The sequence below is a fragment of the Erythrolamprus reginae genome, chromosome 5, assembly GCF_031021105.1.
Source record: "Erythrolamprus reginae isolate rEryReg1 chromosome 5, rEryReg1.hap1, whole genome shotgun sequence".
In the NCBI taxonomy this organism is placed as follows: Eukaryota; Metazoa; Chordata; class Lepidosauria; order Squamata; family Dipsadidae; genus Erythrolamprus; species Erythrolamprus reginae.
Window position 1 is genome coordinate 106,950,424 of NC_091954.1, and position 13,857 is coordinate 106,964,280.

The window sequence follows — 13,857 nt, forward strand, 5'->3', positions numbered from 1 at the left end:
AAACGGCCTGTTTGCCAACTTCTGGTGGGCACAGTAGATTCGTGTTTTGCCCTCCCCAGACTCCAAAGGCTTCCCTGGAGCCGGGGAAGAGTAAAAACGCCCTTCCCCATCCCCCTGGAGGCTCTCTGGAAGCCAAAAATGCCCTTCCAGAGCCTCAGTGCCAATGAAAAATCAACTAACATAAGAACATAAGAAGAGCCATGCTGAATCAGGCCAAAGCCCATCGAGTCCAGCATTCTGTGTCACACAGGGGCCCACCAATTGTCCATGGGGATCTTGAGCAGAAAGAGAAGGCAAGACCCTGCCTTTCCCCTGACCCCCAACAAATGGTACTCAAGGGAATCCTGCCTGCCTCAACCAACATAGAGGCGGCACATGGACATCCGTTTCAATAACCACCGATACACTTGGCATCCATGAATCTGTCTGATCCTGCCTTGAAGCTATCAAGGCTGACAGCTGTCACGACCTCTTCTGGAAGTGAATTCCATAAACCAATGACTGGCCAGCACACACATGCACGTTGGAGCAGAGCTAGGGCAATGGCTCAGGTGCCAGCAGTTCCATCTGTGCACCGATGCCATAGGTTCGCCATCACTGTTCTAGTCCAACCCTCTACTCAGGCAGGAAACCCTATATCAGTGATGGTGAACCTATGGCATGCCTGCCACAGGTGGCACACAGAGCCGTATCGGCTGGCACATGAGCTATTGCCCTAGCTCAGCTCCAGCACATATGTGTGTGCTGGCCAGCTGATTTTCAGCTCGTGGGAAGGCTCTGGGAGGGTGTTCCAAAGGGTCGGAGCCACCACAGAAAAGGGTCTTCTCCAAGGTCCTGCCAACCGACATTGTTTCACGGACAGGACCTGGAGAAGGCTGACTCTGTGGGGCCTTCCTGGCCGCAGTGAAGTATGAGAAAGGAGGCCGTCCCGTAAATAGTCTGGATGCCGTTCAGAAAGGGGTTTGAGAGGAAAAGCAGAAAATGGCCAATTTTCAAAATTGTGGTTTTCATTTCCTGAATCTTTGCGCATCAGTTGCCTTGCCAAGAGGGGAAGAGGAGGTTTTTTTAAGAGAGAGAGCGAGAGGGAGGGGGAGGGAGAGAGAGAGTAAAAAGGACATTTATTTACTCCCTGATTCCCTCTGCTTGCCAGTGTAATAACAAAAACATCCTCAGATCCCAGCAACAGTCAAGGTGATGCATAGTGTCAAAGCAAATAGATTTTTTTTTAGTGGTGTTGGAAAGTATCTTCTCATCCACCTCCCCCCCCTCCACCCTATTGTATTTTTACGGAGGAGGGGGAAGCAGACTTGCTTTCTAAGATAACCAAGGCATACACATTATGCAAAGCAAACAGCAATGAAATTTAAAGCACAGCTGTAAGCTGGGACATCATGTGATCTTGGAAAAAATCAAACATCCTTCCTCTGCTATATCAAAGCCTGCAATTACTCTCTGACAGCTTTTTATGCTTTTCTTAAAATAAATATCCCAGCTTCCACTTCAAATTAACTATTTCAGGACGGAGAAGGTTAGCCCCAGCTATCTAGGAGGCAAACAGGCTGTTAGCAGAGAGATAAAATGTTAACTGTACTGCACCATGGTGTACTGAATTAACCCAGTTGTGTTTCTGCTTGTAATAGAATAGAATAGAATAGAATAGAATAGAATAGAATAGAATAGAATTTTTATTGGCCAAGTGTGATTGGACACACAAGGAATTTGTCTTGGTGCATATGCTCTCAGCGTACATAAAATAAAATATACATTTGTCAAGAATCATGTGGTACAACACTTAATGATTGTCATAGGGGTCAAATAAGCAATGAAGAAGCAATATTAATAAAAATCTTAGGATATACGCAACAAGTTACAGTCATACAGTCAACATGGGAGGAAATGGGTGATAGGAATGATGAGAAAAACTAGTAGAATAGAAGTGCAGATTTAGTAGAAAGTCTGACAGTGTTGAGGGAATTATTTGTTTAGTAGAGTGATGGCGTTCGGGGGAAAACTGTTGTTGTGTCTAGTTGTCTTGGTGTGCAGTGCTCTGTAGTGACGTTTTGAGGGTAGGAGTTGAAACAATTTGTGTCCAGGATGTGAGGGGTCAGTAAATATTTTACCCGCCCTCTTTTTGACTCGTGCAGTATACAGGTCCTCAATGTAAGGCAGGTTGGCAGCAATTGTTTTTTCTGCAATTCTGATTATCCTCTGAAGTCTGTGTCGGTCCTGTTGGGTTGCAGCACCAAACCAGACAGTTATAGAAATGTGAAATAACTACTGAGTTGGATTCACAAAATGTATTAGAGGGGAATAAGTTTGGCTAGTGTGTGGTTAGTGTCAGTCCAAAGTTATTGGAGAGGGTTGGTAGTTTAAAATTTCTGGGGACTTATATCTCAGAGGACCTCTGACGGACTATGAATGCTAATATGCTTGTGAAGAAGGCACACAAGAGGCTGTACTTCCTGAGAATGCTCAGGAAGATAAATTTATCTCAGCATCTACTGTTGTCCTACTATCGCAGCACCATTGAGAGTGTCTTGACATACGGCATTCTAGCTTGGTATGGGAGCAGCTCTGTAGTGAACAAAAAAGCTCTACAGAGAATTATTAAAACTGCCCAGAACATCATTGGGCTCCAGCTACCCGCCCTGGATGACATCTTCACATCTCGCTGTTCTAGGAAGGTGCATACCATTCTCAAAGACTCTTCTCATCCTGCTTACAATCTCTTTGAACTGTTGCCTTCTGGCAGAAGATACAGAACAACTAGAACTAGGACCACACGTTTCCTGAATAGGTTTTATCCCAGAGCTATACTTGCAATTAACAACGAACTAAAGGGTCACCATCAGTGAACTGTTGGACAATATTACTCAGTTTGTCATGTAGATGGTTGAGTGGTTCAGGGTGGGGAATTTGTAGTGGGTGGGACATCTTATTCTATTTTTTATTCTTCTATTTTTAAATTTACCTATTCTGATTGTATGTATGGTGGGACTGGTCTCTGGGTGTCACACGACTTTCGTTGCCAATGACAATTTGTTGTTTTGACAATGACAATAAATTTATTATTTTAGTTGGGGTCTTTGGCCTGCCACACTTTATGCTATTTTAAATTGTGTTCTTTGCTGTGGGGATTTGGAAGGGTTAATTGCATGAGGGATGTCTGCGTTGTAGCCACAATAAATTCCTTCTAGATTGCCAAGGTCATCCGTTTATTTTTGCACTCCTGCACCTGCATGGAAGGAGATGGGAGTTTCTGCCAAGCTGGCAGATGAAGATTGATTAACGTGGTGGATTTGGAGGTATGAGGACAAGAACTTGAACTTTCAACTGCGTGAAGAAATCTCTGAGATTCCAGATTCGAGGATTTCTCCCAGATGTGCCAACATGGCTCTGTTAATAAATTGGAACTTTGAGGAATACTTTGCCTCGGATTCTGATTTGATTTTCAATGCTATTTGGAACCTTGACACTAATCTGAATCTCTCTTAAAATTCACCCAAATCAATGGATAGACACCTTTTAGAATGGAAGGGAAGGGAAGGGAAAAATTTTACAGTATCCTTCCCCTGCCATGCCCACCAAGCCACAACCTGCCCATGAAGCCATACCCACAGAACTGGTAATTTAAAAAATTAAATCCCACCACTGGGACCGTCAAAGGTTCTGGAACCAGATTGAAACTTCTTGTATTACCTGAACTTCTTAGTAGAAAACCCCTTCAATGGACAGAATCAATGGACCACTAGGTCTTTTTCTGCTGTCGGTTTTCTGTTGGTTTCTTAAAAGTGCAATGATTGCCGTAAGATAAAAATACAAATTCAGTATCAGAAGATAAATATAATTCTCAATAGAATGAACAGAAAATGGATGCAAAGGGAAAAAAACGTTATAGAGCTGCTTGCAACGGAGTGATAAGAATTATGTTACACCGCAAAAGTATTCAGAATTATGTTAATGGAAATCATGAAACAGAATGCATAGTGGGATGTTAAATAAGAGGAAAATGCCTACAAAAGACATTGCTCCAAAAAAAAATAAATGAGCATCTGCAAAAGTTATTGAAAAATGTGTATACAGAGGAGAGAGTTGCAAATAGGAAACAACTTAATGTTCCTTGCTCTATTCATGCACGCGTGCTTTCGTTCACTCCAAATAAAGGGTACATTGAGTTCAATAGAAATTGGAAGTTGGTGAACGGAGCTTAAAGTACTTCCAGACATATGAATGGGATTAAAAATCAAAGGGATGAAAGGGTTTGAGATGAAACTGAAGGGAGAATTGCTTGAAGGAATGGTTTATTTAATTTTTTAGTCCAGGCGAGCTCATCCAAATACTGCCATCTGTAAACAAATTGCTTATCCCAAAAACTTTTTTTCAAAATAAAGCAGATTCAGTTCGTAGCCGGCCCTGGAATTTTGCATCTTCTAAGTCAGAGGTGTCAAACTTGCGTCGTCACATTGTCATCACGTGACATGTCACAACTTTTTTTCTCCTTTGCTAATGGGGCAATGGGAGTGGATGTGATGAGCGTGTGATTAGTGATGGGCGAACCGAACCCGCACAATTCGGGTCCGTACTGAATTTTGCGGTGTTCAGTATGCCGAACACGAACCCAAAATTTTTTGAAACTTCAGGCAAAGTTCGGGGTCGCATTCAGCGTTCGGAGCTTTGACGTCACTGGCAGGTTGCTAAGGATGCCAAGGTGATCACTTCCTGGATTCCATGGAATCCAGGAAGTGATCACCTTGGCGTCCTTAGCAACCTGCCGGTGCCATCAAGACTCCGCCCCCCGGAATCTCTTCGAGGGAGGGATTCCCCAGCTCCTTCAAAGGGAGGTCTTCACGTAAAAATGAACATTGTTATTTTTACGAAAAAGGACACCGCAGCGGCGCTGCAAGCAAAGGGCGGTCCTTTCACGTAAAAATTAACATGTTTATTTTTACGTGAAAGGACCGCCCTTTGCTTGCAGCGCCGCTGCGACATTCTTTCATGTAAAAATAACAATGCTTTGGACGAGCAAATAAAGGTCAATATTAACCCAGGGGAGGTCGGGAGGGCTTTTTCCAAAGCATAGGATGAGAAGAAGCCATCCAAACCTGAAAAATCACTGAAAATAACAAAAAGAAATTGCAGCAAGCATGGACCGCCATAGACAGGGCCAAAGACATCACAGCAAAATTACTTCATCGCCGGGGCCACTACTGGAGCAACTGCACCAGACCACACTGATAGGAACCCACCCCTGAGGCATGTCCTTTGCTATTTTGCGGACAGCCCCAGGGACCAGATCTAAGCAAGTCGAGGGCCAGATCCGGCCCGTGGGCCTTGAGTTTGATACCCCTGCTTGATAAAAACAATGTTTCTCATCATGAATTTCCTTTTCTTTGTCCTCCACAAGGACCTTCTACCTGATTTTCAGAGCTAATCCCAGAAACTTTTGTTATCCTTGTTTAAGCATGTCTCATTATCTCCTTTAGCTTCTTTTTAACAACAGAGCGGTAGCTTGAATGACAATTACATTATACTCATGTGTGATGATAGAAAGTAGCAGCTTCATTTTTAAAAAAAACCAAAGGTATTCTTTAAAGATCAGCACATTGTGAAATTAAGCTGATCTTAAATTAAGTATGTCCTTTTGCCCCGGAAGAGGAGGAAAGACGCTGAGACATTGTGTGGATTAAATAAAGGGTCACTTTATTAAATTAACATAAATTTAAATAACATAACCTTAAATACGTAAATTTAAATATTTAAATTCAACTATAACTAATGACCTGCAGAGGCCAAAACTAACGGGGCAGAAATTCCTGCCAGAACCTTCCTTGGCAACATTGGGCATAACTCCTTGCTGAACCGGAAATTCGGGGTTCCGTGGAGCCGACGCAGCGTCCCCCTGGTCCAGGGGCAATTTCGGCCAGCAGTTTAAGCTGCCAGTCGTGCATTTGTCAAGATAATTTACCTTAGGAGCAAATGAGAAAAATAACAGCTTCCATTCGGTTTTTATAGCCATCCATTGGTCTAAAGATGCATTGAATATAAATAAGTATGTTCAGTGATGTATTGCCAAAAATTTTACTGCCACACTGTGGGTGTGGTTTATTTTGTGGGTGTGGCTTACCAGCTATGTTGTTACGATTGTAAAAGTCCGTTTGAACTTTATTGTGGAGGCGATGGATTTAAGAGCTCTAAGCATTTATTCAAAACAAGATTTCTCTTATTATGAAAGTAAAAATAAACATTGTCTGAGTAGACAAAAGAACAAATACCTCACATCGGCAAATACCTCCACATCGGCAAAAAGAATCCAAACTTCGCATATGAACTGAATAAACAAATTCTCGCAGCCAACCCACACTCAGTAAAAGACCTTGGAATACTAATATCAAACAACCTAAGTGCTAAAGCCCACTGCAACAATATCGCCAAAAAGGCTTCCAGAGTTGTTAATCTGATCCTACGCAACTTCTGCTCTGGCAATCTCACACTACTGACTAGAGCCTACAAAACCTATGCCAGACACATTCTCGAATACAGCTCATCTGTCTGGAACCCATACCACATCTCAGACATCAACACTCTCGAAAACGTCCAAAGATATTTCACCAGAAGAGCCCTTCACTCCTCCACTCGAAACAGAATACCCTACGAAAACAGACTATCTATCCTGGGTCTTGAAAGCTTAGAACTGCGGCGCCTAAAACACGATTTAAGTATTGCCCACAAGATCATATGCTGCAATGTCCTTCCGGTCAACGACTACTTCAGCTTCAACCGCAACAACACAAGAGCACACAACAGATTCAAACTTAATATTAACCGCTCCAAACTTGACTGTAAAAAATATGACTTTAACAACCGAGTTGTCGAAGCGTGGAACTCATTACCGGACTCAATAGTGTCAACTCCCAACCCCCAACACTTCTCCCTTAGACTCTCCACGATTGACCTCTCCAGGTTCCTAAGAGGCCAGTAAGGGGCGTATATAAGGGCACTGATGTGACTATCGTCCCCTGTCCAATTGTCTTTCCTTATCTCATATGTCATATATATTCTCTCCTTATGTCTTATATCATATATATTCTCTCCCTCCCATCTACTTCTCTTCTTTTTACTTTCTATCGTCATATATATTACTTAATGTCTATTCTCTTCCATATGTATTGTATATTGGACAAAGAATAAATAAATAAATAAATAATAAATAAATAAATAAAAAATCATGGAGTCTTAAGGCAGAGAAGAAACAATGGAGCAAGAAGGCGGAATGACAAGGCAGGATATTACATCAAAAATAGGAGGAGATTAATAAAGGCAAAACATATTAACTCTTTAATTACTAAATGTCTCTGAGGCTGGCAATATTCAGCGTGACATATGTGACCAGGTGGGAGTGGCTTGACAATCATGTGACTGTCGGTGGATTAAGGTTCATGTGACTGGATGGGTGTGGCTTACCAACCAAGATAAGATTTCAAATAGGTGCTTGGACTCTTTTTTAGTTGATTAAATCACATTATTTGAATAGCCATGAAAAGGACGAATGATAGACAGCATTATTTGTTGAGGAGCAGAGTAACATTTTAAGGTTTTGTACTGAACAAGGTTCAGTATGATAACAGATTAGGCAAATAGCTCAATTTTCTTTAATTGCTATAAAAGTTCAGTTCCAGATAATGATTAAAATGATTAAAGCATTTATGGGTAAAAACATGCTATTTAATTATTTCCTATTTTAAAAGGAATTAAGGATCATGCTAAAGTACTAGAGAAGGGAGGACAATTAAAAAAACTACAAGTATTCAATAAATAGTACATAAACTTAGTACCCCCACTGTGTTGCCTCACTCCCCTGTTACTGAGTACATCACACATAGATTAAGGCAGGGGTGTCAAACTTGATTTCATTGAGGACTGCATCAGGGTTGTTATTTTTATTTATTTATTTATTTATTTATTTTGTACAATACACAATGAGGGGTTTAGTGGGTATATATCTATATACACATAGTCAAATACATGATGAAGATTATAGAGGAGATACTTATAGTAAAATATATCTAAGAAATAATAGAAAAGAAGATAAAGTAATAGAACATTTCAATGAAAGAATAGAAGAAGAGATATAGGAATAGAAGAAAGGTATATGAGATAGGACAGGGGACGGAAGGCACTCTAGTGCACTTGTACTCGCCCCTTACTGACCTCTTAGGAATCTGGATAGGTCAACCGTAGATAATATAAGGGTAAAGTGTTGGGGGTTTGAGGATAGAAACATAGAAACATAGAAGTCTGACGGCAGAAAAAGACCCCATGGTCCATCTAGTCTGCCCTTATACTATTTTCTGTATTTTATCTTAGGATGGATATATGTTTATCCCAGGCATGTTTAAATTCAGTTACTGTGGATTTATCTACCACGTCTGCTGGAAGTTTGTTCCAAGGATCTACTACTCTTTCAGTAAAATAATATTTTCTCATGTTGCTTTTGATCTTTCCCCCAACTAACCTCAGATTGTGTCCCCTTGTTCTTGTGTTCACTTTCCTATTAAAAACACTTCCCTCCTGGACCTTATTTAACCCTTTAATATATTTAAATGTTTCGATCATGTCCCCCCTTTTCCTTCTGTCCTCCAGACTATACAGATTGAGTTCATTAAGTCTTTCCTGATACGTTTTATACTTAAGACCTTCCACCATTCTTGTAGCACGTCTTTGGACCCGTTCAATTTTGTCAATATCTTTTTGTAGGTGAGGTCTCCAGAACTGAACACAGTATTCCAAATGTGGTCTCACCAGCATTCTATATAGCGGGATCATAATCTCCCTCTTCCTGCTTGTTATACATCTAGCTATGCAGCCAAGCATCCTACTTGCTTTCCCTACTGCCTGACTGCACTGTTCACCCATTTTGAGACTGTCAGAAATCACTACGCCTAAATCCTTTTCTTTTGAAGTATTTGCTAACACAGAACTGCCAATACAATAGTCAGATTGAGGATTCCTTTTCCCCAAGTGCATTATTTTACATTTGGAAACATTAAACTGCAGTTTCCATTGCTTTGACCATTTATCTAGTAAAGCTAAATCATTCACCATATTGCCGACGCCTCCAGGAATATCAACCCTATTGCACACTTTAGAGTCATCGGCAAATAGGCAAACCTTCCCTACCAGACCTTCCCCTATGTCACTCACAAACATATTAAAAATAATAGGACCCAGAACAGACCCTTGTGGCACACCGCTTGTAACCTGACTCTGCTCAGAATACTCGCCATTCACAACAACCCTCTGGTGTCTATGCTTCAGCCAGCTGCAAATCCATTGAACTATCCAGGGATTAAGTCCAATCTTCACTAATTTATCTATCAGCTCTTTATGTGGAACCGTATCAAAGGCTTTGCTGAAGTCCAGGTAGGCAATATCCACGGCACCACCTTCATCCAACACCTTTGTGACATAGTCAAAGAAATCAATGAGATTAGTCTGACACGATTTGCCTTCAGTAAAGCCATGCTGATTTGGGTCCAATAATTTATTGTTTTTTAGGTGCTGATTTATCCTCTTTTTCAGTAGAGTCTCCATCATTTTAACGACAACTGATGTCAAGCTAACTGGCCTGTAGTTACCAGCTTCTTCTCTACTGCCCTTCTTGTGGATAGGCACAACACTTGCCATTCTCCAATCCTCAGGAACATCTCCTGTTAACAAGGATTGGTTAAACAAATCAGTCAGGGGGGTAGCAATGACAGATCTGAGTTCTTTAAGAACTCTGGGGTGGATGCCATCTGGACCCATTGCCTTATTTATCTTTAATCGTTCAAGTTCTTCTAAGACATCGGCTTCTAAGATCACTGGAGCTGAATCCGTACAGTTGGAGGCAATGCTATATCCCTCTATAGTATTATTTTGTAAGGTGTCTTTTGAGAAAACTGAACAGAAGTAGCTATTGAAATGGTCAGCGATCTCCTTATTCCCATTAATGCATGTATTTTTCCCGGTACTAAGCTTCGTGATGCCGCAGTTTTTCTTCTTCTTATCACTAATATATCTGAAGAAGGTTTTATCCCCCTTCTTTAGAGATTTGGCAATTTCTTCCTCTTTTGAGGCTTTAGCAGCATATATTATCTGTTTCGCCTCCTTCTGTCTCATTTTATACACCTCCCTATCAGCTATACTTCCAGACTCTTTATACCTCCTATAGGCAGCCTTTTTTTCATTGACTATAGTCCTTACATCATTGCTAAACCATAGCGGTTTCTTCTTCCTTTTACCTTTAGTTATTTGTCTTACATACAGTCCAGTGGCTTTTAAGATGGCCTTTTTAAATACAGTCCACTGGGTGCTCGCTCCTGCCATTTTATCCCTCCCCTTTAATTCATTATCTAAATATTCCCCCATTGCATTAAAATTTGTTTTTCTGAAATCCAATACTTTGGTTGCATTATAGGATTGCTCACAATGAGTTTTTACATCAAACCACAAACATAGATGGTCACTGCAACATAATTTTCTCCCACCTTGACATCTGAAACCCAATTCCCATTCGTAAAAACTAAATCTAGAATATTCTCCCCTCTAGTTGGTGTCTTAACCAGCTGTGCCAGAGCTGCTCCTGTAAAGGCCTCTACTATATTCTTACTTTTGCATGTAAGGGCACTGGGGATATTCCAGTCAACATCAGGCATGTTGAAATCACCCATAACCACAATATCTCCCTTTACTGCCATTTGGGTAATTTCATCCACCATCTTGTTGTCATATTCCTCAGATTGCCCTGGAGGCCTATAGATCACCCCAATTCTAATGACAGAACCGTCTTTATTTTGCATGCAAATCCAGAGGGTCTCTAGATCTTGACATGTATTTTGAATTAGTGTTGTTTTTAAAGTTTCTTTAACATAAATGGCTACTCCACCTCCCCTTCTCTCTATTCTATCCTTCCTATACAGTGTATATCCTGGTATGGATATTTCCCATTCATTAGAATCCTTAAACCATGTCTCAGTTATGGCAACCAGGTCCAAGGATGACACTATGGAGTCCGGTAATGAGTTCCACGCTTTGACAATTTGGTTACTGAAGTCAAGTTTGGAGCGGTTAATATTAAGTTTAAATCTGTTGTGTGCTCTTGTGTTGTTGTGGTTGAAACTGAAGTAGTCGCCGACAGGCAGGACATTGCAGCATATGATCTTGTGGGCAATACTTAGATCTTGTTTAAGGCGTCTTAGTTCTAAACTTTCTAGGCTCAGGATTGAAAGTCTAGTCTCATAGGGTATTCTATTTCGAGTGGAGGAGTGAAGGGCTCTTCTGGTGAAGTATCTTTGGATATTTTCAAGGGTGTTAATGTCTGAGATGCGATATGGGTATGACCTCGGGGAGGGCAGGGTCATGGCCAGCTTGATGTCAATCATGTCCCGGGCGCCTATGGTGGCCCAAGCACTCTGCCATCAAAAACGTCCTCGCGAGCTCCATTTTCAGCTGCCATGGCCGTCTGCAACCCTCTGGCAGCAGAAACTGAGTCCTCCCAAACTCCGTTTCACTGGCAAAGGTCTTTCACTGTTTCCAGGGGACACCAAGAGCCAGATCTATGCACCCCACGGGCCAAATCAGGCCCGCGGACCTTGAGTTTGACATCCCTGGATTAAGGAAATGATATTGTAAGCACTGGATATTTAATTTCTTGACTTTTAAAAAGTATACAATTGCAGCTGTCAGATTAAATTCCTAGCACAGCCATATTCAGATCTAATTGATAATCAATGAAACAAATCAAGCCAAACACATTCTATTAATTTCCAGAGAGTTAAGCATGCGTAATTTTCTCTAGACCAAACCGAACTAGTTCAATTCAACTTCATTGGCTCATTAGAGGGAACCATGGCATTCTCATTACCTAGGACTTAGGTCTATTATTACAAAGTAAGTTTGTTTGTTTGTTTGTTTTGTTTATTAGATTTATATGGCCATCCACTCCCAGTGGCTCTGCGCGGCATATAAACAATTAAAACATGATGTAAAAATTTCAGTTGTTTTGAAAACAATTGAGCACACACACACACACAAAGTCACCCCAAGAAAACAAATTGCTTTCTTGCACTGACTGAATTTTCCCCCCCGCACCATACACTTCTGCAGATTAATAATAATAATACTAATTATTATTATTGTTGTTGTTGTTGTTGTTGTTGTGAGCCACCCAGAGTCTTCAGAGAGGGGCAGCATACAAATCTAATAAATAATAATAATAATAATTATTATTATTATTATTATTATTATTATGTCAGTACAACACAGCAAACGAGATCACTCTGCTGGATTTCATATTTCATCACCAGTCGGGCGCTTCCCAAGCACCTAGAACTGCATGATGTAGCGGCGAATTATGTTTGCCGATCCCAGTAAAGCGGCCTTTTGCAATTGACAGATGGAGATTTTGTCAATTCCAATGGTTTTCAAATGTCCGCTGAGATCCTTTGGTACTGCGCCCAATGTGCCAAGTACCACTGTGACCATTTTCACTGGCTTATGCCAGAGTCGTTGCAGCTCGATTTTTAGATCTTCGTATTTCACTAATTTCTCTAGCTGCTTCTCCTCAATTCTGCTGTCTCCTGGGATTGCTGTCTCCTGGGATGATGATGATGATGATGATGATGATTATTATTATTATTATTATTATTATTATTATTATTATTATTATTTGGCTCACAACAACAATAAACAATACAAATCCAATAATTAAAACTGTACCTAAAACCCCACTATCATTTAAAAACAGTCAATACTACCCAATCATAACCACACATAAATCTTACTAGCCAAAAAGGGGATACATCAATTACCCCATGCCTGGTGACACAGATAGGTCTTCAGAGTCTTGCGGAAGGCAAAGAGGTTGGGGGCAGTTCAACTCTCTGGAGGGAGTTGATTCCAGAAGGTTGGGGCCGTCCCAGAGAAGGCTCTTCCCCTGGGTCCTGAATGAGAATTTGACAGAGGGCTTGTATGAACCTCTCCAGTTAGCTTCCATTAATGGTAAGACCTAGTGACCAGACTGTGCCCAAAATTATACCTAATATACAGTGAAGGGCTGCAAAAAGCTTTACTACCATATTGCGGGTGTGGCTGATTTTGTGGCTTACCAGCCATGTGACCAGGTGGGAGTGGCTTGACGATCATGTGACGAGGTTGGCTTAAAGGTCATGTGACTGGCTTAAAGGTGGCCAACTTGACGTCACTCACATCATGGGTTTGCGTTAGGGTTAGGTGGCCTGGCCTCTCCTCACCTCAAAGAATTTCCCTTACTATTACTGAACATCCAAAATATACTATTTAATGCTATGTATATACGCACACACCCTCGCTGCCCCCTGCGCATGAACACAATCTCTCCTGTCCTCACTGAAGCCTGGGATGGTGAAAAAACAACCGAACAGGCAAATCAGAAGTTCAGAAAAACAGACTTCCAGTTAAAAACCCTTGATTAAAAACACTCATACAACCCAAACAAACCATACATAAAACGAAGAGGCCGAGGGGAATCAATTTCCCCATTCCTGGCGACAAAGGTGGGTTTTTAGGAGTTTGCAAAAGGCAAGGAAGGTGGGTGCAGTCCTAATCTCCGGGGGGAGTTGATTCCAGAGGGTCGGGGCCGCCACAGAGAAGGCTCTTCCCCTGGGTCCTGCCAGATGGCATTGTTTTGTCGACAGGACCCAGAGAAGGCCAACTCTTTGGGTCCTAATCGGTCGCTGGGATTCGTGCGGTGGAAGGCGCACTCTTGTTTCATTCATAAATGTTGAACTGAAGGGTGATGGGGCTACCCTTGAAAAGTGTTCGGAAACTTCAGGTCGTGCA